This window comes from Diceros bicornis, chromosome 39 (assembly GCF_020826845.1).
Source record: "Diceros bicornis minor isolate mBicDic1 chromosome 39, mDicBic1.mat.cur, whole genome shotgun sequence".
NCBI classification, from domain to species: Eukaryota; Metazoa; Chordata; class Mammalia; order Perissodactyla; family Rhinocerotidae; genus Diceros; species Diceros bicornis.
The window spans coordinates 18837813-18843812 of NC_080778.1; positions in this window are offsets into that span (position 1 = coordinate 18837813).

The window sequence follows — 6000 nt, forward strand, 5'->3', positions numbered from 1 at the left end:
TGCTCCATTGTGACCCCCCGGGGCTACTAATGCCCAGACTCCATGGAGACCCCCCAGGACTCCCTCTATCCACACTCCATTGTGACCCCTAAGACCTCCCACTGTTCACACTCCATTGTGACTCCCAGGCCTCCCACTGCTGACACTCCATTGTGATCTTCCAGGCATCCCTCAGCCCACTGCATCCCAGGCATCCCACTGTATTGTGACCCACATGGGCTCCCCCTGTCTACACTCCATTGTGACCCCCCCCCAGGCCTCCCACTTCCTGGACTCCATTGTGACCCCCTAGGCATCCCACAGCCACACTGCATTGTGACCCACATCAGCTCCCACTGTCTCCACTAGATTGTGACCCCCGGGCCTCCCACTGCCCACAATACATTGTGACACCCAGGGATCCCATTGCCAACACTCCATTGTGACCCTCAAGGGCTCCCAGCACCATGGCCCACTGTGACCCCCCACAGGGTTCCTACTGCCTATGCTCCATTGTGAACCCTCAGTCCTCCCATTGCCACACTCCACTGTGACACCTCTGGGCTCCCACTGCCTATGCTCCATTGTGGCCCCAGGCCTCGCACTGCCCACACTACATTGTGACCCCTGAGGCCTGCCACTTCCTAAGCTCCATTGTGACCCCCAGGGCTCCCACTGCCCACGCTCCCTTGTGACACCCCAGGCCTCCCACTGCCCATGCTCCGCTGTGATCCCCCAGGGCTCCTGCTGCCGATACTCCATTGTTACCATCCAGGATCCCACTGTGCTCTCTTGATTGTGACCCCACAGGTCTCCCATTGCCACACTCCATTGAATCCTGCCAGGCCTCCATCTGCCTATGCTCCAACGTGACCCCTCATGCTTCCCACTGCCCACACTCCATTGTGACCCTCTAGGGCTCCCAATGCCCACCCTACGTTGTGACCCCCAGGCCTCCCACTGCCCAAAGTCCTTTGTGACCCCCTGGCCTCCCACTGCCCACAATCCATTGTGACCCCTGAGGGCTCCCACTTCTGCACTCCATTGTGACAACCCAGGCCTCCAATAGTCATACTCCACTGTGACCCCCAGCTTCCCACTGCCACACTCCCTTGTGGCCCCCCAGTGCTCCCACTACCTAAGCTCCATTGTGACCCCCAGGCCTACCACTACCTATGCTGATTTGTGACCCCCCAGTGCTCCTACTGCCCACATCCATTGTGAATCCCCGGACCTCCCACCGCCCACACTCCTTTGTGATCTAGTGTGACACACCAGTCCCTCACTGCTGCATTCCATTGTGACCTCACTGGCCTCCCACTGCCAGACTCCACTGGGATCCCCAAGGCCTCCCACTCCCTATGTTCCATTGTGAACTCCCTGGCCTCCCACTGCCTACGTTCAATTGTGACCCCTAGTGCTCCTACTGCCCACATCCACTGTGAATCCCTGGACCTCCCACGGCCCACACTCCATTGTGACCCACCAGGCCTCCCACTGCCTATGCTCCATTGTGACACCCCAGTCCTCCCACTGCCTATGCTCCATTGGGACCCCACAGGCCTCCCACTGCCAATGATCCATTGTGACCGCCCAGACCTCCTAATTCTCACAATCCATTGTGACCCCCAAGGCTTCCCCATCATCACACTCCATTGTCACTCCCTGGCCTCCCACTATGAAAACTCCATTGTGACCCCCCCGGCATGCCACTGCCACACTCCATTGTGACCCCCGTGGACCCCCATTGCCTATTCTCCATTGTGAGCCCCCAGGGCTCCCACTGCCCCCACTTCATTGTGACCCCCAAGGACTCCCATTCCCCACACTCCATTGTCACCCCCCAGGGCTCCCACTGCCCACACTCCATGGTGACCCCCCAGGCTTCCATTGCCACAATACATTGTGATCACCCAGGGTTCCCACAGCCCACATTCCATTGTGATCCCTCAGGCCACTCACTGCCACAGTCCATTTTGAGCCCCCATGCCTTCCACTTCCAGACCCCATTGTGACCCCCTAGGGTTTCTACTGCCTATGCTCCATTGTCACCTCTCAGACCTCCCACTGCCCAGGCTCCATTGTGACAATCCAGGCATGCCACTGCCTATGCTCACTTTTACCCCCCAGGGATCCCACAACCCATGATCCATAGTGACCCACAGGCCTCCCACTTCCACACCCCATTGTGACCCTCCAGGCCTCCCACTGCCTATGCTCCATTGTGACCCCCCCAGGGTTCCCACTGATCACACACCATTGTAACCCCCAGGCCTCCCACTGCCACACTCCATTTTGACCCCACAGGCCTCACAATATAGTGCTCCGTTTTGACACCCCAGGCCTTCCATTGCCCACGCTTCATTGTGACCCACAAGGCCTCCGATTGCGACACTCCATTGTGACCCCCAAGGCCTCCCACTGCCCGAGCTCCATTGTGAACCACAAAGGCTCTCACTGTCCACATTCCATTGTCACTCCCCATGCTTCACTCTGCCACACTACATTTTGACTCCACGGGCCTCCCACTGCCTGTGCTCCATTGTGACCGCCCTGGCTTCCAACTGCCCACACTCCATTATGACCTGCCAGGCCTCTCACTGCCTATGCTATATTGTGACCCCACAGACCTCCCACATCCCACACTCCATTGTGACCCCCCCATGCGTAACACTTATCACACTCCATTGTGACCACCAAGGCCTCCCATGGCCACGCCCCATTGTGACCCCCAGGCCTCTCACTGCCCATGCTCCATTGGGACACCCAAGGCCTCCCATTGCCCACACTCTTGTGTGACCCACCTGGCCTCCCACTGCCCACACTCCATTTTGACTCCCCAGAGCTCCAACTGCCACACTCCATTATGATCCTCCTTTCCTCCCATTGTCACACGCCATTGTGTCCCCCCAGGCCTCCCATTACCCACATCCACTGTGAGCCTCCAGGCCACCCTCTGTTCACACTCCATTGTGAATGCAAGGCCTCCCATGCTCATGCTGCATTGTGACTCCCTAGGCCTCCCACTGCCAACACTCCATTGTGAACCCTCAGGGCTCCCATGGCCGTGTCCTATTGTGACCACCCAGGTCTCCCACTACCCACATTCCATTGTGACCCCATAGGCCTCCCACTGCCCACAATCCATTGTGAACCCCCTGGCCTCCCATTACCCACACTCCACTGTGAACCCCAGGGTTGCCCACTACCTATGCTCCATTGCAACCACCAAGATCTCCCACTGCCTACACTCCATTGTGGCCCCCCAGGCTTCCCATTGCCACACTCCATTTTGACCTCCCCCATGCCTCTCACTGCCACAGCACTTTGTGAAACCCCAGGGCTCCCACAACCTAAGCTCCACTGTGACATCTCAGGCCTCCCACTGTCCATGCTCCTTTGTAACCTCCCACTGACTATGCTCCCTCATGACATCCCAGGGCTCCCACTACCCATGATCCATTGTCACCCCCCAGGCCTCCCAAAGCCACATTCCATTGTGACATCTCAGGCCTCCTACTGCACACACTCCATTGTGACCCCCCACATCTCCCACTGCCCACAAACCATTGTGACCCCCAGCCTCCCAGTGCCACACTCCATTGTGAACCCCAGGCTTCCAACAGCCTATACTCCATTGTGACCCGAGGTCTCCCACATCCCACACTCCACTGTTACCCCCAAGGACTCTCACTGCCCACACTCCACTGTGACTGCCCAGGGCTTCCACTGAGGACACTCCATTTGGAGCCCCCTGGCCTCGCACTGCCAGATTCCATTGTTAGCCCCTAGGTCTCCCACTGCCTAAGCTCCATTGTGACCCCTCAGGCTTCCCACTTCCACACTCCATTTTAACCACTATGGGCAGGGCCAGCCCCGTGGCTTAGCGTCCGCTACTGGCGGCCTGGGTTCGGATCCCGGGCACGCACTGACGCACCGCTTGTCCGGCCATGCTGAGGCGGCATCCCACATGCAGCAACTAGAAGGATGTGCAACTATGACATACGACTATCTACTGGGGCTTTGGGGAGAAAAAGGGAAAAAAAAAGGAGGAGGATTGGCAATAGATGTTAGCTCAGGGCTGGTCTGCCTCAGCAAAAAAGAGGAGGATTGGCATGGATATTAGCTCAGGGCTGATCTTCCTCACACACACAAAAAAATAATAATAAAATAAATAAATAATAACCACTATGGGCTCTCACAGACAACACTCCATTGTGACTCCCCAGACATCTCACTTCCTATGCTCCGTTGTGACACCCTAGGCCTCCCACTGCCCACATCTGTTGTGACTCCCCAGGTCTCCCACTGCCCACACTCCATTGTGACTCCCCAGGCCTCAAACTGCCCACACTCCCTTGTTACACTCCAGGGCTGCCACTGCCCACACTCCGTTGTGACCACCCAAGCCTCCCACTGCCACACTATATTAGGACCTCCCAGGCCTCCCACTGCCCACTCTCCATTGAGACCCCCCACAGGCCTCCCACTGCATATGCTCCATTGTGACCTCAAGGGCTCCCATGGCCCACACATCATTTTGACACTCCAGGCTCCCAATACCACACTCCTTTATAATCCCCCAGACCTCCCACTGCCATGCCCCACTGTGACTCCCTAGGCCTCCCAAGACCACACTCCATTGCTCCATTGTGACCCCCAGGACTCCCATTGCCTATGCTCCATTGTGACCCCTCCAGGATTTCACAGCCCATGCTCTATAGTGAACCCCAAGACCGCCCAGTTCCACACCTCTTTGTGACCCCACAGGTCTCCCATTGCCTAAGCTGCATTGTCACGCCCCATGCCTCCCACGGCTACACTCCATTGTGACGCCTCAGTCCTCCCACCGCATATGTTCCATTGTGACCCCTCAGGATTTTCACTGCCCACGCTCCATTGTGACCACGCAGGCCCCCCTCTGCCGCACTATTGTGACCCCCCAGGCCTCCGACTGCCATACCCCATTGTGACTGACCAGGCCTCCCACTGCCCACACTCCAGTGTGATCTCCCAGTCCTCCCACTGCCCACACTCTGTTGTCACCCCCCACGGCTCCCAGTGCTCACAGTTCATTGTGACGCCCCAGGGCTCCCAATGCCCGTGCTCCATTGTGACCCCCTGGGACTCCCACTGCCTATGCTCTACTGTGACTCCCCCAGGCCTCCCATTGCCCACGCTCCAATGTGACCCACAGGCTTCCAACTACCACACTCCATTTTGACATCCCAGGGCTCCTATGGCCCATGTTCCATTTTGACCCCTCAGGCCTCCCACTGCCCATACTCTGCTGTGAACCCCTGGGCCTCTCACTGCCTATGCTCGATTGTGACCCCACAAGTTTTTCACTGCCCACACTCCACTGTGACCCCCAGGCCTCCCACTGCCACACTCCATTGTCACTACCCAGGACTCACACTGCCACAGTCCATTATTACCCACCAGGCCTTACATTGCCTATGCTGCATTATGACCCCCTAGGGATCCCACTGCCCACACTCCATTGTGACCCCCCAGGGCTTCCACTACCCGTACTCCATTGTGACTCCTAAGGCCTCTCAATGAACACACTACATTTTGACTCAACAGGCCTCCCACTGTCACACCCCATTGTGTCACCCCAGGCTTCCCAATGCCACACTACATTGTGAGTCCCCCAGGCCTCCCACTGCCACACTCCATTTTGACCTACCAGGCCTCCCACTACCACACTACAAGGTGACCCCTCAAGCCTCCAACAGCCCACACTGCATTGTGGCACCCCAGGCCTCCCACTGGCTATGCTCCATTGTGACCCCCAGGGACACACTGCTCACACTACATTGTGAACCCCTAGGTCTTCCACTGCCTATGCTCCATTGTGACCTCTCAGGCCTTCCACTGCCCACACACCACTGAGATCCCCGAAGACTCCCACTGCCTATTCTCCATTGTGACCCCTCATTCCTCTGTCCACTCTCCATTGTGACCCCCCCAGGCTTCCCACTGCCACACTCCATTGCGAACCCACAGGTCTGCCAC